Source organism: Zootermopsis nevadensis, unplaced genomic scaffold (genome assembly GCF_977971745.1).
Source record: "Zootermopsis nevadensis isolate Lab colony 2312 unplaced genomic scaffold, Znev_1.0 Znev_ptg000013l, whole genome shotgun sequence".
Lineage (NCBI taxonomy): Eukaryota > Metazoa > Arthropoda > Insecta > Blattodea > Termopsidae > Zootermopsis > Zootermopsis nevadensis.
In genome coordinates, this window is record NW_028259145.1 from 15,975,139 (window position 1) to 16,001,638 (window position 26,500).

General features: G+C 36.1%; 1 long non-coding RNA gene across 1 annotated transcript in view; it reads right to left on the reverse strand.

Annotated features, from left to right (window-relative positions):
* Nucleotides 1-25,571, reverse strand: part of LOC110840353 (uncharacterized) — a 38,435-nt gene extending 12,864 nt beyond the window's left edge. Inside the window, exons 1-2 of the long non-coding RNA XR_015535147.1 lie at nucleotides 25,534-25,571; nucleotides 9,120-9,247 (exon numbers count right to left, since the gene is read on the reverse strand). This is a non-coding gene — a long non-coding RNA (uncharacterized LOC110840353). The remainder of the gene's footprint in view (nucleotides 1-9,119; nucleotides 9,248-25,533) is intronic.
* Nucleotides 25,572-26,500: the final 929 nt, after the last annotated feature.

Consider the following 26,500-nt stretch of genomic DNA (forward strand, 5'->3'; position numbering starts at 1 on the left):
CGACTCTTCTGGCGGCATCTCTTCAACTCTTTACAGTGATCACGCCTAGTCACGCTTCATCACGCTGTCACGCTTAGTCACGCTTACCCACGCTTTGTAGTTCTTCATCACAGTTCGACACTTAGGTTGATCCATTGTCACGACTTGGGTTTGTCGGTTTTTAAAAACCGGTTTTAAAACCGTTTTTTTTGATAAATTTGTAAAATTCTAAAACCGGTTTTTAAAATTTAAAAGACCTGTTTTATATACTAGAATTAATATGGAAAAATTAGTTAATTAATAATTAAAAACGTTAATATTTTGACGTAAAATCTCCTTGGGCACAAGCATATTGTTGTAAAACTAATTTTAATGAGTCAAGCGAATGTTTGACATGCAAATCCACAAATTCATTCTATTTTTAATTTCGTGAAAAAGAGCAGTTAAGACGAAATTATAGCAAAACTTGCTGCAATGGATGGATTGTCCATAAATAGCATTTCAACAATCTCGTTCATACAAGTGTCTTTGCAACAACTGGGATATTCATTACTAAAAAACAACTCTCGAGTAATGGATCTCATTCATACGTTTTATGACAATGCCAAACGTCAAATTATAAATGAATTGGATTGTATTAAGAGGAATGGGAAAAAATTTTATATAACTTTAGATGAGTGGTCTAGCAAAAGAAATCACAGATATTTCAATATCAACGTACACCATTTTGCGGAAGATTTTAATTTGGGCTTAGTTCCTGCGATGCTAAGAAAACATTAGAATTAGTTTCTGAGAGGCTACAAATTTTTAACTTAAATCTAGCAACCGACATAGTTTATAATTCATATTTTGTACGGATTTTAGTTACTTTAGTTTTTTCATTTGGTTTTGTATAGAGTATATATTATTTTGTTATATTTTTGTAGTTCCATAAATATTATACTACTGAAAAAATTTAAAATAAGTATAAATATTTTTTAATGTTTTAACTATATTTTTTTTGTAAAAATTCGGAAACCGGTTTAACCTGTTTTTTTGGAAATAGTGGAATTCGAAAACCGGTTTTTTAAAATGTCGGTTTTTGTATAAACCCTAGTGCCTAATGTCGGTTTTTGTATAAACCCTAGTGCCTAATGACGAGATCTGTGTGCATAGTAAATAATCTTCGATTTCCATATACGTATGACTGGGAAATTGTTCTATAGTTTAACGACTGCTAACTTCTCTTTTCTCCACGGATTTAGCCAGGATTAGTATGAAGAAAAAATATTGTTCCTGAAAACGAGAACAAATGTTCTGTATCTGAAATTTAGGAGTCCCGGTGGTCACTAGAATGATACGCTAGTTATAACACATGGAGTATTCGTGAAATTTTCCTGATAACTGGCATTCTCAGTGCAGAATTCATGGAATAAATGTTTAGAATGTGGTCAGAACTCTCTGTTTTTATTTCTAAGGATTATTTTAATAAGAAAGCCTTTACGGGCCAACTAAAATGAAACACAATTATTTCTTTTTCATTCTTGTATTCAGGTAAGTACAAAATAAAAACATAAATCCGTCTTACACAGCAGAACAAAAAGTTCTATAAAAGGGATACGTGCTTATATACAAGAAAATCCAACAAATTTCTCACTATATTACAAATATAACCGAATTTACTTTGTGCCCCTGGTCAGACACGGAAATTAATAATCACAACATAATTCCTAGGTGTTAATTAAAATATGTAATATGGCACTTCCTTTTGTGAAACAGACAGCTTCTAGCAAATTCTAAATTCCGAAATGCTATTTTATCATTTATTAAAAGTCTGTAAATTATGAGTAAAAATGTCTCTGGTGGGTTTTAAAAAGCATTTCTCTGTGATATACAGTATACTATACACCGTTCCATATCTGAATATTTTTCGGTTAGAATTTAAACCTAAGATACAAGCATCGCTTTCTAGCTTATCTAATGCAGTTTTTCCCAAAGAACCAAAGGCAAGCACAACTTTTTGTCTTTGTGAGATTATTTGTGGTTGCTAGTTCCAATGACACCCAAAAGAAGATGATTAAAAATAAGGGTGAGATGCTCTCTTTACGAAGAGACAAACTTCAAGTATGAATTAATTTCGTCATTCCACGGAAGTTACATGTCACCTAAGAAATATGAGATGTTACCAAGTGTAGACGCGTGTTCAAAAAATCTTCCTTTGAAACCAAATATCCTCCAAAGTATTTCTTTAGTAGCGGGTACCTGCAAAATTAGTTTCATAAAATGCAGAGTTACATAAAGTTTTAAGAGACAGTCCCAAAGGACAAGGAAAAGCTATCCTGTAAAACAAAGTGCAGTTGCCATAATGTGATTAATATTCTGCTTGAGTGAAAGTGAAAAGGTAATGTATACGCTTACATTAAATTAAGAGAGATGGAAAATGAAAATTGCTCTGAACACATCTTATGCAGCTAGAGTAGTGTATTAATGGTATCACACCTCAGTAGTCACCGGTGAGATTAAATAACTAATACTATAATTATTCTTTCAATAAATACGGGTATGCTTCGCTACAAATAGTCATTCTGCAGGCCTATAATCCCATATAGAACAATGAAGACGGAGGTAAGATTGAAAAATTCAAAAGGAAAATAAAAAATAACTTACTTAATCCGTAAGTGGCTTTCTTCAATTTATTTAGTAAAAGCATGTATAGAAATAATCATAAGATTTTAATTAATTTCTCAAATTTCGAAACGATTTTTGTACATACACTTTTAATCTATGCATTAAACTTTAATCGTGTGTTTTCCACATACATGAGATCTGTGTCTGCCAGAATAAGTCAGTGTATGGCACAGCTCATGTTTGACCCGACAAACACAAATGCCTGTTAAAATCCAGCAGGAAAGTTTTCAGCATTTCTTCCTTTCATTTATGAATTTCGTACAAACCGTTACAGAAGAAAAATAATGAAATACTCAGCTGTGTTGCGTGTTAATATTTAAACGTTTCCCGAGAGATTCGCTCCCATTTAAATAGAATTCAAGCAAGCATGGAAGTGAACGTTACATGCGTATATAAAATCGTGAACAACTGTGTTCACTCTGTGTAACGGAAATAATTAATGTTGCCTCAAAAGGAAACTAGTTATCGGCTGATGGGACGAAATTCAATGAGCTCGCTGGACGCCTAACGAAAAGCTTTAACCATTTATTAAATTCAATAACAGCTTCCTACGGTAAAGTTTGATTGTTGCGGTGATGAAATGATGAGACGCATAACAATAGGGTGGTTATTACAGTGCGAAATGAGGCTTAAACGCACAAGTCTATTGCTGTTCTGAAGACTCGGTTCTTGATGGGAAGAAATTGAACACGCTTCTAGGACCTGTGATAGTGTGTCCAATATTCCGATATATGTCTATGACCCGAGACAAAGAGAAAAGGGTCAACTCTTACATATGATTTTCATAAAGCAATGTCCACGTTCGAATTTTGGAAATCTGGAGTGTAATTACATGGAACAATAGAGAGAATTTTGATTTAACAATTTACAAAAATAGCGTTTTATTTATTTCCTACGCATTATTTAATAATAGCTCTTCCTGTAGCTGGGCATTTGTACAACCTGATATTCAACTGTTGTTATGGACGATTGGACACTTTCGATAAAACTTTAGCTGCCGCCACCAAAATTTCTTTTTTTGGCTATGTAGTGACGTCACGTTTGAGGGAGATTTATTTCGACAGTTGCAGATGTAATAAAAAGATTCGTGAAACTTGTAATCTGTAGTTGCAGATATTTTCAAATATGCTTCATATCGTTTCTTCGATGTCTCCATTGCGTTTCATGTTTCGATGGGAAGTTGAGAATGTGCTGTACTAATATCTGTCGCCTTGCAAGAATGAAAAAGATCCCTCTTTATACTTCCTGTATTGTATGCAATTATTCACGTAGAGTAATAACAGAAGAATATGCAATATCTTTCAGAGTTGAAAATATGATTCATTGAAGTGAACGCGAGAGAGAAAATTAAAAAACAAGTTCCAGTAAGTATCAACGAAACATGAAGTTTGTGCGTTCTTTCCGAACGTTCTGCTTACAATCTGTTATCGTTCATATTCATCCTACCTGTTGCCTCTTCATTGTTTTCTGATGTTCTCTAATTCTGTCTGCATGTTTGTCATGTCGTTATATTGTCTTGTGTGTGCCCTACCAAATTACGAGAGCACATTATTTTTATTTTGTCTGTGTCTTTACCATGAAGCTGTTCAGGTAACATTTTTTATTTTACTCAGTTACAATCACAAATAATAGAAGAAGAATTATACGGAAGTGTGTTCTATATATATATTTCTTGTAATGGAGATAATACAACAGAAGTGTGTACGATTTCTGGACTTTTAAATTTACTAATTCCACCTACTTTGGAATAGTTCCCTACTACGTGATCATCTCTAATTGCATCATACTGTACTGAGTCTACACATATAAATATCCAAAATTATTATATTTTAAACAGATACTTTATTTTCTATAAAATTCGCAAAATTGTTATTATACTTTAACTACGTTTTCAACAACTTTAAAGAACTTCTCAGTAATTTATTTTCAAACTCAACTTCGATTCGATTTTCGAGAAGAGTAAACCATTGTTTACTTTATAAATTCCTATGCTAAAAACACTGCTCCACTGTTAAGCAAAGAACTTCCTTCCTATAAAAACAATTTGTGTTCTTGTTACCTTTTTTATTCTCATCTGCTATTTCTGAGCGTAAAATTAATACACGTCGCATGCAACTTGTTCAGCACAACGTAAACAGACAAATTCTTGGAAACAAACATGATTCTGGAATTGTTTGTGAAATATTCCTCACTTCTTCGCATAAACTGAACGCAGTATGAAGTACGTAATCATGGCAACTGACTCCGCCTACCACACTGGAGAACGAATATAATGGAAATCATCATATATCGAAGCAGGTAGCTGGACGAGCCTTCGGTATCTGGCTTTAAGACACTACCAGGCTAAATTATAAAACAGTGCAAATATCTGAGATATGTTTCAGAATTTACACGTTGTCAATTGTATTAAACAGTTGATAGTCTGAAAGGCATATTTCTGTTCTCAGTGCTTTTAGTAAAATTTAAGGCGGTCCTCCAAATTTACATTTACAGATTGTCTTGCTTTATTACGTCCATAAAAACAATCTTTGATAATCTGACAGTTAATCAGCTGCCCGTTAGATTCTCAGACTTTTGTAAAATCCGAATATTCATTACAAGGACAATGGCTATTTTCTGGGATGACGCACCGTGCAGTCTGGTGTAGTCTGGTAGATAACGACCAGCGTTTTAGAGGACCTCACTTCCTCCGTCGTCAGCCCCCACGCAGTCTACAGTTGCGCGTATCTGATCCTGATATCTTTCATGGCCCTAGTAACTGGGTGTGTTATTGGTTATGATAAAACAAATAGGTTTGTGTTCCACCTTGATTCAAATATAAGCAACAGAGAAAGTCCTATAAATCCCTTTTTAAATACACTGAACTTTTGAGTTTATTTTGATAAAAGGTTAAATACGAACTTACTTTGAAAATCAAATATGTTGTCAGAATTCGATTATTAAGAGTGCAGTATCTTGTAACAATGCATAAATTACATCTTTAAATTTATAATTTTTGTTACATGGTACAGAAGGGGCTAAAGTAATTGATCGCGCTTTGTTTTCAACCATTCAAACTACCAACATAGCGACCGTAAAAACCTCTAAGGTTGAAAAGACACAAGCGCTACTTCATAAACAGTGACAAGATGTTTTAGTAGCATTCAAGAAAAACGCAACTTTTAAAATATATTTTTATTCAACGTAACACAATACCACCCCTTCAGCGAGAAATTACATTTAGTTTTCAGTTTCACAGCGATAACATGTAACAATAATACATTTGAGTTAGGCAAGTTAAAATTTATCACGAACCTCATTTGTATGCATTAGTATCGTTCCAAGCAAATTTTAAAATTTATCATACGATTCATTTTATGTAATTAGAGTACATTTTTATTATTTTGTTCCTGAATTTGATTTCGTATCACATTAATATATTGCACTTATTCTGTGTTGTGCTCTTTTATCTGTACAAATACCAACGAGGTCCATGCGAGTCTGAATTTCAGTGCTGCAGGTTGCGTTCGTCTGATGGATATATTTGACAGGTAATTTTGGAGAAACTCCAGCACACTGGCCGCTTGTGGTGCTCGTTCTGCTAATTGAATCATCGTCTGCTCGAAAACCAGCAGCAGCGATCCGAGTTGATAGACTTTCCGTCACTTTTATGACTTGCTCCTTGACCCCGGGCGCTAGCGTCAAGGAAAATGGCCCTACTAGTTACGTTATCTGGCAACGGATCGCCCTTCTGCAAGGCTGGAACACCATTCGGTGTTGCGTCCGAAGTAGTCTGCTACAAATGAGAGAATTACTACAATTTCGTCATTAGTGACATTACATTTGTAATTTTGATTAGAAAGAAAGAAAGGAGTAATTCCAAATTTGTAAATGGTAATAAATTGAAGTGGGAGTACGATCATGTACCACTGTATTAAGTTTCATTTAAGTTTAGTAATTAACAAAATAACAATTGAATAAAAAATTTCTTGGATATTATCCATCGTCTAGTAAATATAAAACGTAAAACGACGTTTCGGAGATGGGACTCTATCGCCGTCTTCAGGTTCCTACACAGTTGGGTCCACTAGATAGAGCTAATCCCTATCTCCGGATAGAGTCCCATCTCCGAAACGTCGTTTTACGTTTTATATTTACTAGACGATGGATAATATCCAAGAAAATTTTTATTCAATTGACTCTTCACCATCGTCAAGAAGTTTTAGATTTGATAAACAAAATAACAAACGAACCTAGGGAAAAGGTTTCTTTTTAATAAGCTAATAGAAGCTGAGTTGGTTAAGAAATTCTCTGCATTTTAAGGAACTTCAATGTGCATTACTCTATTCGTAACTGCCTGCCTGATTCGAAGATGCTACGTTGAAATGCCACGTGTATCCACGTCGCAATGTTGAACCTTATTATTATCCCATCTAATTACCACTTTATAGGGTATGTACTTCCTTGTACCCGAGACAGACGTTGTCCCTAAGATACATAGTGCAGCAACTATTTCCGAAATACATTTTGTTTTTAATACGTGTTACATGTATTATAAAATTTTATTGTTAGAGATGACTACATATTTTACGACAGCGTCTTTCGAATGGACTGATGAACTGCTTTTGTCACAACTACTTACGGCGTAGAGTTCCTTTCCTAACCGAATGTCGTGTTGGCTTCCAAAATAATTTCCAGGATAAATATGGAAAATCATCCGACATGTTTCTACATCGAGGAAACGTCATTCGGACCGGAACCTTTGCGACACAAAGTTTTAACGAGTTTTCTGTCCAACGCGACGGGCTGATAAAATGTGAGGCAGCGCTAGACTTCCTAATACTTTCTACCTTCTTTTCTACAGCTTTCTCTATTAAGGGGCATTAACATGTTCCTTTAGCCCTCTGGAAAATTAACAGCTTCATTGATCTGTCTTTTTACAGCTTCAGTCAACAGCCAGTCAAATGCATAGACGCAATATTATTCTGCAAATTCTATATGACACCATGTGAAGAATGTCGTAAGACGTACAAGTTAATCAAAATATCTCAGAACTGCACGAACTTAAAATATGTCTGTTATCTATATTATGTTAATGGTGCGTATGTTTTTAGATTCTGTCCCGATTTACATGGTCACTAAAATTCCCGTTATCTCCTCTCCTCACCATGAGTCTCTCACAAAAATTTTATCCTGTTCTCTTGAGACAAGTGTGTATCTCTTATTGCATAATAGCCGGTTTTTCCTCTCCACCAATCAGCACCATCAAATCCAAATCTCCATCTACTGCCTGATCTATATGAGGTCGCGTAAAACGCCCAACAATTACATACCTACCCTGAAGATGGCAACTGCAATGCTGAAACAAATATTTAAACATTCAACGAAGCTCTCCCCGAAAGTCGAAAATGTACTTTGTTCTAGAAGGTTTATTTTTAGTAGATTTATGTTGCCTTTTCAGCCATGCACGACAAGATCCACGGTTGCTAGACAGAAAACCCACAGGACGTCGTGAAGTTGTTGCAAGCCCGTACAATCAGTGAGCCAGCAGAATATTAAAAAGCCCGGACGACGTGGTTAACATAGACAACAGGTGGAGGGAAGACCTTGCTTGTGGAGAAACTGAACAGTCCTGGCATTTGGTCTAGCTTTTGGAACACCGCAGGATAAATGACTCGAATAAACTAGTGAACAAACACAATCATAGCCAATCTGTCTCTACATGTTTGAGTATCCAGAGCATCTACACTGGTCCGATTTCAAAGACTACTTTCTTTCGTCTCTTACTCGAGGGCCTTGAAGGATTTTTCAGTATGTTGTTCTGGGTTGTAGACTCGTAGGTAGATAAAAGTTTGTCACAGAATAATACTGTCTCCGTCTTCAGGGCTGCAGTTGATATCTGTATTTTGCCGAAATACTAACAGGGGTTAAGTGATATAAAGTGATCAGTGAGCCGAAGTGTCAAGCCGAAAAGACGGATGAGATAGACGCAGAACCCCACGCATTCTAAGCCACATCAATAGTCACATGTGCGTCGTCAACTTCATATTCCGAGCACTTCGTGATCAAGTTAAGAGCCCTCGTTTCCCATAGACCATGAAGAGATGGGCGTGTCCCACTTTGTCCAACACCGAACCAAATTAAGTACAGCAGGAATTAAGAAACAAATTATTGGCACTTGTTTGCACTAAGGACACGGTGTGTTACAAATTGTTTTATTTTATGCAGGATATCAACATTATTTTGAATATTCATTTAGTCATTGTCTTTAAAATCTCGGTCTGGAGGCCGTTCATTATAACCGTAAATTTCTTCAGTCCTCTGGACAAATTCCTGTACAGTACCTTAAGTCAGTCCAAGATCACTTCATTTCACATCTTTTACAGTTCATTATTTGTTAATCATCCTATACTGGACGTTATACAGTCTGAGCTACTGAAAACGACATTTAGTAAACAAATACCATGCTTAAAGTATTTTATTAAACTGCTTACCATTTACATTCTCTGTTGAATTCGGCCAGGTCGCAGGATGTTCCTGGACGAACTGAGTGAGATGAATATCACGTGGTACTCTGGTTGTTTTGCAAGCGAAGAGATGCGTCATTAGTATAAACTTCGGGCTGAAATGAAAATAAACAATACATGTACTGATAACTCCCTCAAGCAATCCATCGAAAAATATAATTTTGCCTACTTACAATCTTTGGAAAATTAGACAGGCAATGGAATGATAATTGTTTCTGAATGGTAGAAAGCAAAATTTTCCCTCTGTGTGAGAGGGAGATTATTTTAGTTTAAGTACTGTACAGAGCGTAAAATGCCTAAATTTTGTAGTTTTCCGACATTATCACACTTGTTAAGTACCATGAAGCTCACAAGAGATAAGCCTGGGTGCCGAATATATAACTAGTTTTGGATTCCGAATGTTTGTGACTATCAATTCACTGCTTTTTACCTCAGCAACACAAAACATTATTTGCCATCATCCTCAACAGTTTGTGAAAGTCAGTGTAAGATTGAACAGAAAAGACATTTTCAATAATATCGTGATTTGTGCAGGTCACCAAGTGTTACTAGAAAAATGAAAAGTAAGAGGTTGCCGGCAGGTAGTTTGTGAGGATGGTAGATGGATAAAAGTGACTCATGATCGTATCCAGTGAAGGTATTTGGTATTAGCGGGGTTAAAATTTTGAGCTCTGTTACAGCATACTAAAATATGTACAGTCTTTAGTTACCGTGTATTTTATTTGGCGGTCCTGTCGTATAGTAACATATTTTTACACGTAATTGAAATTTGGATGTTGCATTTTAACAATTAATCTACGATACATCACAATCAGTATCAAGTACTGTACGTGTCGCGTATGCATCCTCAGTAAATTTCTGTTGTGTTGTGTTGTATGCATACGATACGACGCCGGCTTGTATTAATGAAACTGGGAACACTTCCATTTATACTCAGAGGAAGCAACTTGATTAAAAACCTTATCTCCTATTTTGCTTGCTTCGAAAGAACATTCTGAATATTCGAATTTACTTAACGAAATGTTTTAAATCATTTAATTACTGCTTCTATTCATAATCTCTACTATTTAATGTGCAGCTCTGGGTTTCAAACGGGACTCTATATTTAATCTATGTAAAATACTTCATTAAAAAACAATGCGCGCAACATTCGAGGAAAGAACGGGATAATAATTGTCAAGCTCAGAGTTTAAAAAAAAGGTTTTATTAGAAGATTTGCTTAATAACTTCAAATTTTGTTTATAGTATCAGCTACTCTCACACTCGCCTTAAAAATATCTGTGATTAACGCTTTATAGCCTAATGGTACCTTATTGAAAATCTGTAAGTTTACCCTTCTTATGATCCGTACGGCATAATTCTCAGTGTAAACAGCGATCCTGTTTCACAAATGCATTATTTGTATTTACTTTTCGAAATATGGAATGATTTCTCAACATATTTTAATATAGCTCCCAACTATTTTTAGTTGTCAAACAGGCCTGTTGATGAAAGTTCTCTTATTTTATTACAGGGAAAGGTTCTTTGCATCAATGACAGTAAATGGATAAAATATACAATTAGAGCAGATTCAGGCACGAGATTACAAAGAATTGGATTCACGGTCCCACAGCTTTTAAGAGAATGTCAGCATTATGATTTCCAAACACATACAAACAACAAATAAATGAAACTCATTTGCAAATAATGTATGAGTAATATTTCATAGAGTCTGTTCCGGATATTACTCTATTTTCATCTATTGCAATATTACATTTAGTACAATTTTTAAAATGTTTTAATTTTTCGTATTTCAGTAAAGCTATAAATACCATATACATATACTATATCAGTTTACTTTCATACGCAGTCCTGTAATAACAAGTAATTAAATCACGTCCATTGACAAAAATTCCGACGTTATTTCCGGTTTACAGAAATAACGTTGTCTGTCTCCTGGTATGTTGAGCTGTGTAGTCTCGTAGAAAATGGAGGATATTTCAGAGGTAAGTTATGCCTCCGTCATCAGATCGCCGCCTTGCAGACGAAAGCAGTATGCACCTCTGAAACGTCGGCAAACTTCTACGAGACTTCTCGGCGCAACATTCCATAAGACAGTCAACCTCAAGTGAAATTATACTAATTTCGCACATTTTCATCTACCTAATCACTGTATGGCGTGTCAATAAATACCAAAATAACGCCTTTCGTAATTCGTTCAACGTTAGGTCATATCCCAGCCTAGTTTAATCCAGTTCTCATTATGATAATATTTTCTTACAATCCACACAAATATTGTCCTTTCGTATCTTAGCGGGTCTCCCCAATGGAAATTTGTTGTGGTTTTCGTAATAATAATAAAATTATATTGCTTTCTCTTGTACGTCAGATAATAGAGAGTTTTAGAAGGTCGCAGCTCTAGGGCATGATTTTACTCTCCTGATATAGGTCAACTGGGCATAATTTACAAGCCTGTTTTAAAAATATTCCATGGAGGATTTATAAACCACCGTTCAATGATAAACACTAAAACGCCAGCAACATCTGTAACAGTTCAAATACATAAATTTAAAATATTAGGATTACTTAAGTAACTTCAAACATACGCCATTGTCCCAAATAATGTTACAAATTTTCATGAATTTTGTGGCCGGTGTTTTCCGTTCTGAACACTGATACGAACTCAGCAGTTCCTTCACTTAGTGGATGATGTGTGGGTAGAGGCTGCGTTGTTTCCATATCTAACAATAGTGGTCATTTGCTTGCAACGGAGGTGGACATTCTAGTAACATGTCACTCTGTCTTATTATCGTATTTCTGCACCAGTAGTTTCAGGCAGTTTGATTTAACTAATTTCAGACTTGAAACGTTCAGTACATGCTAACGACCTTGAAGCTCCATAGCTGCATTACAGGTCAAAATGTTGACAGAGTCCGCTCTATTTGATCACGTGACAACGAGATTACTACACAGCGTTGAAATGGATGGGCAGGTAAATATCGTTGGAACTGATCTTAATTAATATGTATGAGGAAATTCAATTATCACTGTATCCTGTATATTAGAATTTTATTTTTTACAAAGTCGAGAGGGGGCTTAGTTTAAAGAACACCGAAAATATTTAATATCACTGACTTCTATGCTGGAAGGTCCAGTATTGTGTTCATAAAAGCCAATTACTGTATCGTATTCCGCGTCAGATAAATTCTGTCGACTTTCTTATGACCTGTCTGTTCACAAACCCCTTTAATGTTACTCTTACACCTTCGCCCTATTCTTGTACTTAGTATTTTCCCTTCATTGTTTCATTTAGAATTTTCATGAATTTATTAATTTACATTCGTTCTACATTCCCGTAGGTCCGGTCCGTATGAAGAGTTGGCTAAAGGAAACTCAAGTATGTATTCCTTCGTGGAAAGATTGGGACTAGCCTCTTCAATCTGACCCAAGAACTGAAGATGGGAACAGAGCAGAGACAGCTCTCGATAGATAGTGGCGTGGTCTCTCTTAGTTCCCTGAAGGGTGGATAAAGTCCACAGAAAGCGCAATACTGAAATATTCAGCCTGCTTTCTTCCGTAGCTGAATCAGGTAGTAGAGAGCACCCGTAGAATTATGAAGGACAAAACCTGAAGTGAATTTATGTTTCGTATAATCTACAAATACAAGAACATGCGTTCGTCTATGTATCAGACTGTACTCAATTTGCGATCCCCTGCAGAGAGTAATCTGTACTTGTAGCATGTGCTGATCTCGGCGGGAAATTGAATCTGCCTTGCAGATAGAGTGTGATTATATCTAAAACATAGTCCGAAATTTCACATGGACAATTTTGCAGCGCTCTATCGAAATGTTATTGGGTTAGTTTCATAGCTGCGTCTTGGAGCTTGAATTTAATTTACTCTGAATGTCATCCTTTTGCAGCCGTTCGTATTTCCTTTCAGGAGTAAGGAGAACACATTAAAATTTCAAAACGTAGTATTATGTTTACAGGCAGGTCGCTTATCAAAATTCTTTCTTGAAACCGACTAATCTTCATGTTTGATGATAATATAACAAAGGTAAGTCACATGGTTACTCCAAATGTAAATATTATAACAGAACAATAACTAAGATATTATTGTATACGTTTATGTTCAGAACGGTGGCAAGAGAGAACGAAGATGTGAGGAGTAATTTTTAAAATGTAACATTAAGTTGGACACAATCCCTCCATAAAACGTTAGTGACATAAGGTTTGTGAAAATATTGCATTAAACTTATTACCTGGATTCTCAACCTCTTAATTTCATTCTATTCATTCCTTCTCTCCGGTGTTTACGTCCGTACAAGGCTTCAAATTAATACTTAGATACTGTTATTTCATTAGCAATGAGTACCTAGTATCAAAAGCGCATTTTATCTTGAGTTTGGCGATAATGAAACACGCTTGCTAAGCTAATAAACTAATTCTAGTCTTCAGAAGTTGATAGTCGATTAGATAGTCAACATATTCTACGTCTTTTCTAGAACCTGAAGATTCGTCAACCTCATACGCTATTTCATTGAAGTCCAATTTAATATTATCTATCCATCTGTGTCAAGTTCTCATCAAGTAGTTCCCTTCCTTCAGCATCTTTAACTATAATCTGTAAATGTAACATTTTCTCGATGCGTTCTATAGATCCTGCTCATAATATTCTGTTTTATATCACCTGTTCCGTGAAGGGGGTAAACTGTGAAGCTCTTCATCCTGTATTTTTCTTTATCTTCCACTTACACCTCTCTCTGACGTCATAAAGTTTTCGTCAGCTCCCTGTTATCAAATAATCTCAATAAATGACCTCCCTTCTGAGATGAAAGACCAAGTTTCATATCCACATAAATCAGCAGTTAAAGTTATAAATTTTACAATTTATTCTTATGTTTTGGTTTAAAATATAAAAACATATAAGCGATTCTGAATTAATAAACGTATTTGTTTCCAATGTGAATTATTTTATGGTTTTAACTTTTACTTGATTTATAGTGTAATAATTTTTGTGGCTTGAGAACACCCATGTGTTTGTGGCATCATATCGCTTCATAAAATTAGAAATATACAATACAAAGTTTAACTTTAAAAAAGGATAAAACGAAGATAAATTTTATTACGTGTTCTCGTCTACTTCACAAAGTAAACTTACAATTTACTCTTTTCACAGATACAATGAAAGAATTCCCCCAACAACACATAATTGTGGTTTTGTCCCATGAAACAATATGGATACCTGTAGAAAATGTTACATATAATATCTGAACTCTACAACTGAGAGAAAAGGAGTCTAATTTAAAGTTTAGAAGTAGAATAATAAATAACGGGTAGAATTGTGTGTTTTAATGTCTTTACTGCCAAGTGTTGGCCTACACAATTCCCTGTACCACCTGCTACCATCCTCTCGGGTCCATTTCGTTAGTTTCCGGAAATTTCTAGACTAAGGTTCCCATAATTTTACAAATATAAGATGGCTATAACGCCTTTCAACATTGTTGCATATATGTAGACACATCCCTAAAATTAGATGGAAAGTCTTAATTCAAGGTAAGCAGCACTGAAACGAATAGCAGATATAAACTAGAAGTTTCTCCAGTTATTATCTATTAGGTTATCATCGCATTGTGCCAGGTTATAGCACCGAATAACATTCAATACTGCTACTCTCTGAATAGGCTTAACCAAAGAGGGTGCGAGACTTAGTGAATGTTACGGAAGAATAGAACTTCAGCGTAGAGACAACAGTATGGATCATAAAAAAGTATACGAAAAAAATGTTAACTTTCGAAAGAGAGCAGACAAGATATGAAAAATTTCACAACCTGTGCTTATCAGAAGGCAGGAATGAAATGAATGAAAAATTAGTTTTTTCATCATGTATACTCGTCAACATCGCATTTGTGGCCAGATACCTTGAGAAACAGAACGTTTTCAGAATAATATGAAAGGTCATTTATTATACCAGCCCACTATACACTTCGTGGTTGAATCTGAACACGGATTTTTTTCTCCGGAAATGACTTGTGCTACAGCTATTGTATTGAACAATTCCAACCAGAGATCATTTATCTTAGGCTCTTGCAGGACGTGTGCTCAAGGAAAACAAAACACTGCCGTCTACCAGCACCTAACAATGGCCAGCTCCCAAGGCACACTCCCCTACACATGTCCTTGCGGTGTTACAGAATGTCAGATTGTATCTGCAGGCTTGTCAACGCCTCGTAATTATTCCTTCCCCCAACGTACACTTTCTTTCAGTTAATAAGTGCCTTACAAAACCAAATGACTTTGCGATGCTTCATAACTGTATGGTACATTGTTCGAAAACTTTATAGGAGATGAATGCCCGGCTGAAAATATTGCGGTGTATTCAGATGAAAAAAACAAGGAATTGATATGCGTGTCCTGGGTTAGTTAATAACTCTTGTCAAATAGGGCACTTGCGTATAAAGAATTTAATGAAAACGGTAATGACATTTTGAAACATAAATTCCATAAATGTTTTAATTAAAGAGACTTCCAGTAAATAGACGAGTTACACAAAAGTGTAATACACTAAGCTTTAATCTCAACAAGACTGGTAATGTAAAAAAATAATTTATAGTATCAGGTTAAAGTCAGAAAGACGTTTCCAAAAGTATCTGACAGAACATCAAAATGTTAATTACAGATATTCTGGGATGTTATCACTTTAAGAACAATGATTTAGCAATGAATTAATGGAGATGTCTCTGATTTAAAAGGTCATTTCGGAAGAATGTAGAATATGTTAATTCTTGATGATGAGGCTACACCATTTATCCAACGACACTCTCCCCAGTACCTCTATCCATGATAGCTTACATGTGTAATTAAATCAGTAGAAAATACAGAAGTAGTCGAATTCCTATAAACAAAAGCAAGAAACTTTCGCAGACAACATTACGTAGATGAAAAATAATCGTAAGAAAAAATATCTTCATTTATTAAAGATGTAAACAAACACTAGAAAGACTGCAGGGTTTACTTTTAAGCTGGCAAGATGCGAGTTTGATTATGTACTTGTGTATTCATACTATATGCATGTAGTTATAACAATAACGAAATAAATTGGTTAGATGTCAGGTTCTCACGGTGGGGAATAAAATATGATAAGATAAATAAAAAGCATTGGGAATTTTGGTTAAAATTCTTTGTGAATTACGTCACTTTGGAGACCTGTGCGTCTATAGAAAAATAATACTAAAATTGATCCTTGTTGAGATAATGAAAATGGATTCAGTTGACTTATGACGTCAAATATAGTGCCTTTATGGACAGGTCAATACACTTTTAGGTTCTGCTGGAACAAAAATTTGCTGGACTAAGTAAACAACCATTAAGAGGTTAAGTAAGAAGCTGTAGTATAAACTGTCAGTGAGTTAGTATCCAAAACACCGCAGAGAATTTTGTAACAGACACGAACGAGTTTTCTGCGTGTTGTTTCTGGATTAATAAGTCCTTGGACGTGACGGTTCATAACACACACTGTTCGCAGTTGCCACCAAACACTGATCTCCTGTGGACAGAATAGTGGTTACGGCATTGTGGTCGTGCAGAGAGTAGAACAGGGATCGAATCTCCGACCTATTGCATGGGTCAGGTTTACCGTTCATTTTCGGAATTAAACTCCGATATGTATGTTCCTATTCTACGCAAACCACCATTGTATTAATAATGCATAGCTGAATCACTAAACAGTTGATGGATTTCGGTTAGAATCCTAACCATATTGCTGGTATTGTCACTGTTTCTATTATTACTCTATCCCTGAGGTTCATTACGAATTTGATCTCTCCTTCTGAGGAAGATAAATTGACCAATGTAAGGTTTGAGGTTTTGACAGCGATGAGTATGAAGATTTCCGTCTTCTGGGTTGTTGCGCTGTGTAGTCTGGTCGATGTTTACCAACGTTTCGGAGGTCATACTGCCTCCATCATCAGGGCGATGAGTATGAAGATTTCTGTCTTCTGGGTTGTTGCGCTGTGTAGTCTGGTAGATGTTTGCTAACGTTTCACGGGTCATACTGCCTCCGTCATCAGGGCGGTGAGTATGAAGATTTCTGTCTTCTGGGTTGTTGCGCTGTGTAGTATGGTCGATGTTTACCAACGTTTCAGAGGTCATACTGCCTCCATCATCAGGGCGGTGAGTATGAAGATTTCTGTCTTCTGCGTTGTTGCGCTGTGTAGTCTGGTAGATGTTTGCTAACGTTTCACGGGTCATACTGCCTCCGTCATCAGGGCGGTGAGTATGAAGATTTCTGTCTTCTGGGTTGTTGCGCTGTGTAGTATGGTCGATGTTTACCAACGTTTCTGAGGTCATACTGCCTCCATCATCAGGGCGATGAGTATGAAGATTTCTGTCTTCTGGGTTGTTGCGCTGTGTAGTATGGTTGATGTTTACCAACGTTTCAGAGGTCATACTGCCTCCATCATCAGGGCGATGAGTATGAAGATTTCTGTTTTCTGGGTTGTTGCGCTGTGTAGTATGGTCGATGTTTACCAACGTTTCTGAGGTCATACTGCCTCCATCATCAGGGCGGTGAGTATGAAGATTTCTGTTTTCTGGGTTGTTGCGCTGTGTAGTATGGTCGATGTTTACCAACGTTTCAGAGGTCATACTGCCTCCATCATCAGGGCGGTGAGTATGAAGATTTCTGTCTTCTGCGTTGTTGCGCTGTGTAGTCTGGTAGATGTTTGCTAACGTTTCACGGGTCATACTGCCTCCGTCATCAGGGCGGTGAGCATGAAGATTTCTGTCTTCTGGGTTGTTGCGCTGTGTAGTATGGTCGATGTTTACCAACGTTTCTGAGGTCATACTGCCTCCATCATCAGGGCGATGAGTATGAAGATTTCTGTCTTCTGGGTTGTTGCGCTGTGTAGTATGGTCGATGTTTATCAACGTTTCAGAGGTCATACTGCCTCCATCATCAGGGCGATGAGTATGAAGTTTTCTGTCTTCTGGGTTGTTGCGCTGTGTAGTCTGGTCGATGTTTATCAACGTTTCAGAGGTCATACTGCCTCCATCATCAGGGCGATGAGTATGAAAATTTCTGTCTTCTGGGTTGTTGCGCTGTGTAGTCTGGTCGATGTTTACCAACGTTTCAGAGGTCATACTGCCTCGATCATCAGGGCGATGAGTATGAAGTTTTCTGTCTTCTGGGTTGTTGCGCTGTGTAGTATGGTCGATGTTTACCAACGTTTCTGAGTTCATACTGACTCCATCATCAGGGCGATGAGTATAAAGATTTCTGTCTTCTGGGTTGTTGCGCTGTGTAGTCTGGTCGATGTTTACCAACGTTTCAGAGGTCATACTGCCTCAATCATCAGGGCGATGAGTATGAAGATTTCTGTCTTCTGGGTTGTTGCGCTGTGTAGTCTGGTCAATGTTTACCAACGTTTCAGAGGTCATACTGCCTCCATCATCAGGGCGATGAGTATGAAGATTTCTGTCTTCTGGGTTGTTGCGCTGTGTAGTCTGGTCGATGTTTACCAACGTTTCAGAGGTCATACTGCCTCCATCATCAGGGCGATGAGAATGAAGATTTCTGTCTTCTGGGTTGTTGCGCTGTGTAGTCTGGTCGATGTTTACCAACGTTTCAGAGATCAAACTGCCTCCGTCATCAGGGCGATGAATCTCCCTGATGACGTAGGCAGACTAGACAGAGCAACAATCCAGAATACAGAAATCTTCAAAATGACAAATATTTCCAAACACATCTATGTCAAGAGGAATGAATTCCTGACGAAATATATCTGTATATATTTTACTTTCTTGGCATAGGTCTAATTGTATTAAATCGACTTTACTTTTCAAACAGGCAGTTTGTTGCAACCGTGACCAAGCGGCAACTTTTCCTACACACGTAAACTACGTTTGCTCACAATATGTGATCCTAGGGTTCAGTCAGCTTTCGAATGAGCTTATGATTTATGTGCCACTTAAACGATCAATCCGTTCTTTAACCGTAGCAAGCACAATAAACACAGGCTCTGGTGTGGAATATAAAGATCAATTTAAGGTACATTGGTTGAATTATTCTGAAATTACGCTTTTTTGTAGAAATTCATTACGTATAAGGACTACATTATCTGTCATTTACTAACGTCGTAAAGTTTCATATGTGAAAGAACTACGAAATATGTGACGTAAGGCGTAAAATAAAAGTAAAAACAAAATGTTAAATATGTTGACGAAATTGGTTTTATAATTGGCCCACTATGCCAATCACATTTGCCTATGGCAATTATAGAGACCGGACATATATTTTTTTAATAAGCACAAACCACTTGGAATGTTTAGACTCTTTCTTCCTTGTTCAGTAGCTCCATCAGGATTGTTGCTCCCCTACGTTCTCAGTTTACGTCGATCAACATTTCCCGATATATGAAATGTGTCTACTTTTGTGTGTGGCGTGTTTAACTGTGGGGCAGCACATCTGGTTGTGTTTCTTGGACTGTAAATAAACTGTACCCACCTTAGCTTTAGTAATTGGCCATCTCCTTCCAGGTTTTCTCCTTTACAAATACAGCCAATCTGATCGGGCAATATAGACCATTTGCAAACCGACACTATAGCACAGAATCAAAAACCCACTGCATGCATCAAGCATTTCGTACTGAAGACACCATTTTAACAACTGTGACTGTAGCGCTTCAGGTGAAGAGATTTGTAAACTCAAATGGCACGAATCACAAACTTAATCAAATAACATAAAATTGATTTAGTTTTCATTTCTCCGCTTTTCGGTGCACAAATACTGTTACAGTTCAATGACACGCATTGTATGGGTACACTGTATGTGAACGTGAAAGATTATGTGATTGAATTGAAATTTAATCACATAATATTTCAATTACAGAAATTCAATGGCTTCAAATGTTTTTGACAGTAAAATTACTAAAATAAAGACAGGGAAGTGATACAGGTAATGAAACTCAAGAGCGGTAGTGGGAGAAATGTGGGTTCAAAAAAATATCATAAAAACTTTTAGTCCCCCCCCCCCAAAAAAAACACTACTGACTATGAGCAGAATATTTGTTTGTAGAAATGTGTCTTGAAATATCTGGAAGTTTCACATGGGAACAAATAATTTTTTGATGTCAAATATCATCGACCTGCTCGTCTGTCAATCAATCAACAAGCAATTCGCTGTATGGCCGATGTAACAACGTTTCATGTCCACGAGTTTCATTAAGAAATTAATACGGTTTTATTCAAACGAAAACAAATATTTTTTTCACAAAAAACATTAAAAGCACCCATAGAAGATATCACGAACCTAATCTGTATTTGTTTATATTTATAGTTATTAAACCTGAAATGTTCTAAGTTATTTCTTATACTATTGTATTATAATTATTTGAGACTCTGATTTTGCATTGTGTTCTTACATCCTACATACATATATGAATGCATATATATATATGCACGAATATATGTATGTATAATTATGTAGGCTACTCTATGGCTGTACATAAGTAGAATATAGTCTTAAGATCTTTAGCGGACACGATTTTAAACAGAGCTGAAAGTTTTGACGTATGTCTATACTTCGTGTTCAAATAATTACGTAAACGTTTACCTACAGATTCATAATAAAACACGAGTACTCGACGATAAACAACAGAAGTTCAGTTTCCATAAAACTAGGAGAAATATTTTCTTGAGACACTCTTGATACTCCCAGAATTTTATATATCTTACTTTTTACCTTTTGCTTTTATTTTTAATGTTACAATTTTATTTTTATTACAATGTTTTTAAGTTAGTCGGAGATTTAAATTTGTTGTAGATTGATGGACCCCAGTTTCTAAGTTAAGACATTATCCTAGAGAGCGTCAGGTGTCCTGTAAACCCGATGGACGGTTCATGTGTTAGCGAGACGAACACCAACTGAGACTCTAATGATGACTTATGCAGGCCGCGTTGTTGTGTGCAGTTCACAAGAACAAAATGTGTAGTTTCTTACGGAAATCTGTAAAACTTTGTTATTACTGACATAAATTGAGGAACAACTTAAAGCTGGCCTATTAAAGCTGTCTTTTCTACAAATGTTGATTGAGTTGTCAGTAACAAAAGCGAATCACCGTGTCTTATTTCCATATTAAATTCGCCATTTACAATTACAAGTTTTACACTGGCGGGAGGTCGTTCTGTTAAGACTCTTGATATCCAATATTAATAATAAATCTTGCAAGAAAGGAGCTGTTGCCTTCACTGATTAGATTGAAATTTTCTTTGCGAAGTTAAAACAAAAGTGAAGACAACAGAAGCTGATTGCTTCTCAGGAAGCGATATTTTCGAAAGGAAATCTGAAGTTTTATCTTACACTATTTTTCTACTTTTTAATAAACAAAAATCTTACGGTAAGAACACAAACTGAGGATGTTTCAGATGAATACATTATTATATTAAGACTTTATGTAACTACGGTTTCAGTACTTAGATCACATAAGAGTCGTATAAGAGGATGAAAGTGTGTAATGAATTAGAAATTAGTTGGAAGGAAGTGGTCATGGCCTAATTTAATGTATTATTCCGTCATTTGCCTGGAGAGACTGAAGGAAGAAACGCGGAAACCTCTCTCAACGTAGTTATTTTCCGAGCCGATATTTGAACCGGGACCCCCTGAATAGAAAAGCTAACCAGTCAAATACGACTTTCGATGAGAAGTAAGTGCTGAAGAAAATAAGCGAATGTATAACACAGACAGTAAGAGGAGACTAAGGTTAATTACACAGTAATGAGATTCATAATTTGTACTTTTCGTTAAGTTTTACTGAAGTGACCATATCAAGAAACGAAAAGAGCGTTGCAGGTAGGCACAGGCAACCATTCGGGCGGAAGTAATAATAAGATTGACGCTTTATAAAGGACGTTTGGGCGGCCTTTGTCGTAGTAACGCAACTTAATGTAGACGTTTGTTTAATTTACGTTTCCTTAAAGTCTTTTAGTTTTTGAACCGCTACACTCGCTTACGGTTTGCCAGCATCGTGTCGTGAGGCTTCCAGAAATTCGTCTTCGCTTTATTCACATAAGCGTTACGACGCTTGGCGTCGGTTTGTCTATCTTGTGTCGTATGTCATCTCGAGGCTTGTTTCGCTTAATTGGGATTCGTGTGTCGACTTCCCAGCGATATGTTAAGACGTGAACTGAACTCGCAGTGATGTATTTTGCTCCTTTCGGCTTTAACGTGCTGTTATTTTTTATCTACATAACCAAGTTCGCCTAAGTGTCATGCATCCATGTAGCACGCACAGGGATAAGATAAGTCCGTAAGAAAGCTTTTTGTAAAGTTTAAGTAGCATATTTATTGAAGTGCATGTCAAATTAGGTGTATATATGTAAAATGGGTCCAACTCGACGAGGATATGTTCTGGTGAGCACGTGTAGAACAAGGTTATTAACGTTGGGTTACTTAAAATACGCGAGTTACTTGAGCAGCTAAGCATTTATCAGCGCCTAAAATAATAAATTAATACGTAGAATTTGTTAAATATACGAAGTTGATCATTCTCTGCAAACAATTGACTGAATCGTAAATCGTTTCATGTGAATGAGCTGTAATTCGTACATTAACAGTTAAAGATAAAAATCAGGTATAAGATGGATCTTGGCGTAATAAGTTGAATTATATGAAATGTCGTGCGTTTATAGAATCCAATCGGAAACCTGTAAAAATAAAGTGAAAGATTATATTAAAACGAACGATAATTCAGCGCCATTATTCACACAGTGTTGGTCGGCGAGTGGCATTGTTGTTGTTATTGTTTTTGTTGAATCAACAAGTTCATTATTATATAAATTCAGATAATATACTTTTAAAATGAACGTCTCTTCAATGTGTCAAATGACCGCTCTCGAAGTGATTTCCTTCCCAAATGTATGTACATATATCTTGTTCCTATTTCACAGGCGTATAATTTACGTACTCTAACAGCAGCTTACATGGTAAGCTTTATGAATACAGAGGTATATAAATGTTTTAATAATCAGTCATACAAAATTTAATGCTAATCATCCACAAATTGTTGAAGAGTCACTCATACCACCTGTTTTTAACCTCCGACATGAATTAATTTCAAATGTAGGGTACAGAGTTATGAAAAATATTTGATGGTCCTTCATAGAATATTCATTACATTTAGGCAGTGGAATGTATGAGAGTGTTATGAGAGTGTCAATTCCCTTTATCCCTTGCAATACGAAAAGTGGATTTAATATATTTCGAAGGATGCATTGATGCTGAATTCACAAAGTGGCCGCTTTCATATTAGAGGTTACAGGGGCTATGACGTCTCACAGAAATCATGAAACAGCAGCATTTCTCCCGGTAAGCCCAATTCGTACGATGTGTGCGAATACGTTTCGGAGTGTCGTCATTATCGCAGCGAAACGTCGCCAGTGAGATTTAATGAGATATAACGTACACTATAGCCTGACTATATATTGCTGTATTTGTCCATCACGCGGAATTCCTTGAAAACAATTACAAGTCTAAAAATGAGAATAACTTAAAATTTATGAAATGGTTTATACAGATGCTTTTCTATCTTTGACCCCGATTACCAGTTTACTGACGTTTTATACATGGTCAACCATTGATCATGTTTGAAAATAGAGCAACGAAATGAAAACAATAAAACACATGCACTTCAAAGCATTGTATTACATTTACAATCATTTAATAGACACTTTAACATACCGAAAACGGAAATCACTATTATCTTTAATTTTTCTATGTGTCCTTGCCTGAAGTTACGTTTACTTTATCGGTAACTTCAAAATATCCACCCTTAAACCGCAAACCTTTCGAGAGATCTCCTGTTCGAATACTAGAGTCCTCTTCATGGCTTCTCTCAGTTTCCGGATGCAAATGCCGAGATAATATCTGGAAACAGGTCACGACTTAGCCTTCACGATCCTTTGAAGTTCGGCGAACGTGGTCGTCGTCTCGTATTACTATGCTAAATGATCCCTACAGTTGAACCAGCTCCTTTAATTAACACCTCTCTTTCTATACCACTACTGAGGCCTACGCGTTTTTCTATTTGTATACCTTGTTTATATCCATATAATTATTTGTGCAAATGTCTCTTTATATTTATATTCTTCCGTACATCCGTAGACTACATCAGTCACTCCATCCATCTTAAATTACAACTACAAATAGCTCTGGAGCAATGGATCACAAATGCGGTCACCACATAATTTTAAGTGTAGCTATCAGAATATTTCCGGTCTGCATTTACATATTTAGCATTTTATTTTGTTTCATTACTTTTCGGACCGCAATCCTGGCCATGATAAAATATCGGCTAAGATTAATTACCTTAGAACGAAGTTTCCTTTCCTTCACAGCTGGAAAGGCAGTACTTATTCTAAAAATGCGAAGATGGCTGGAAGATTTGCCCTATTTCACTGCTCTATAAGAGGTTTTACTTAAATAGTTATGGATTAATAAGAATTTAATATTCTGTCTTAATTCGATGTTCGGTTTGAATAATCAGAAGAAACCAGGGGAAAATTACATAAATACCCTGATTTGTAGCAACAGTCGCCCACTAAAATAATAACATAGAAATTATGATTATAATTGACTTTATTCTCTCAAATTTAGTACATCAATTTATATTCAGTTTCGAAATTTACAAAAATATGGGTTTACATAAATGTCAATGCAACCCAGACAAATCTGGCCATTTTTCGTTTTCTGAATATAAAATAAATGTGAGGAAGATAAAGTGCATTATTGATCCGCCACTGACAGCTTCACACATGTCACACGTATCTCCGAACGATGATGCCGCGAGACTTGATCATTTCCTGTGATGGATACAACGCGTGACAGATGATATGCATGAATTTGCTCGCAAGGTACAGATTATACCAGCCAGTACAACCGGTATACAAAAATTGTATTGGCCTACATCTTCCATATTGACTGATTCTGTAATCATATTTATGACCCCTTTTCTTGTTTCTGAAGTGCAGAATTATGCTCTAAAATTTCTTTTTATAAATAGAACCGGTTCAGTCTACCACATTTTTCAATTCGTGAGTGAAAGATAAGTAACCCAATTATCCGTAACTATATCGAGCGAGTTTAAAAATTCTATGGTTAATTCCGTCTAATATTGTAATGTCCATTCTGTAAAATACATGCACTTCCTATATAATATTTTGAGTGAAAAATATATTTATATTAACTTATAAAATTAAAATAAATCTAAGAACTTTGTGCAAACTGAAAGTATACCGAACTTTAGATCTCCCTGATGATGGAGGCAGCAAAGACCTCTGAAAAATTGGTAAACTTCTACCAGACTACGCGGTGCTACAATCCATGAGACAGCCATCTTCGTACTCACCGCCGAAGGAACCTCAAATCTTGCTTATTGAGAGTGTTTGTTGCCTGGACAAAGAGAGAAGTTACTGCAATCAAAATGTGTTCACTCATTTATATCAAACGTCACTAACGAGTATTTGGCACTTCGTGTCAGAAGCTCTGAGGTTCAAATCTCAGGCAGACAGGTTTTAGTGGATTTCCTCAATCCCTCCAGTCTAGTTCTGGGATCGTACATCAGATCGGGCTACAGCCGCTTTCTTTAACATCCTCCTCAGGTAATTAAGAATTCAAAACTGCATAGTCTGAGGTACTGGCAACGTAATAAATAAACCTCAAATAACAAAAATATAAATTCACATATTCTGATTATCTATACTAACTCTATTCGTGCCTTGAGGTTCAATCAAATATTTTTATTTATTTATTTATTTAATTTATGGCTGTAACTTCACGTAATTATTATTTCGTCCCTCATTTTAACTTTCATTAATTATTGGCTACTCAAGAGTACACAGTGAACCTCAGTTTATTGCTTGCTCAAACTAAAACATTTTCACGATTGTCAGAACATTCTGTATTTCGGTCGTTGTTCCATTTTATCCGGTAAGTGTCTGACTATATGAATTATTCATTCCTTCGTCCCAAGTGTTCCTTAATCTCTAGACAAACTCTCCAGGTGGCACAGCTTCACTACGACTCCTGTAGAGAAAAAATAATATTCCAGAATCTCCTTTTCTGAAACCAGTTTCTTAAGAAAGTAGCTGCAGCATATTTTTTTAGAAAACTCTACTTTACGAGGCGTTATTAAACAATTACACGACTTCTCTGAACATCTCCATGAATTACTCCTAAGTTATATCTCTGCGGACAATTCTGCTGGATCCGGCAATGAAAGCATTTCATCCATCAGACGTCTTGAGCTATGCGAAAACTTTAAAATCACATTTTATATTCGTTCATTATTTATTAATAAATAATAAATTATACTT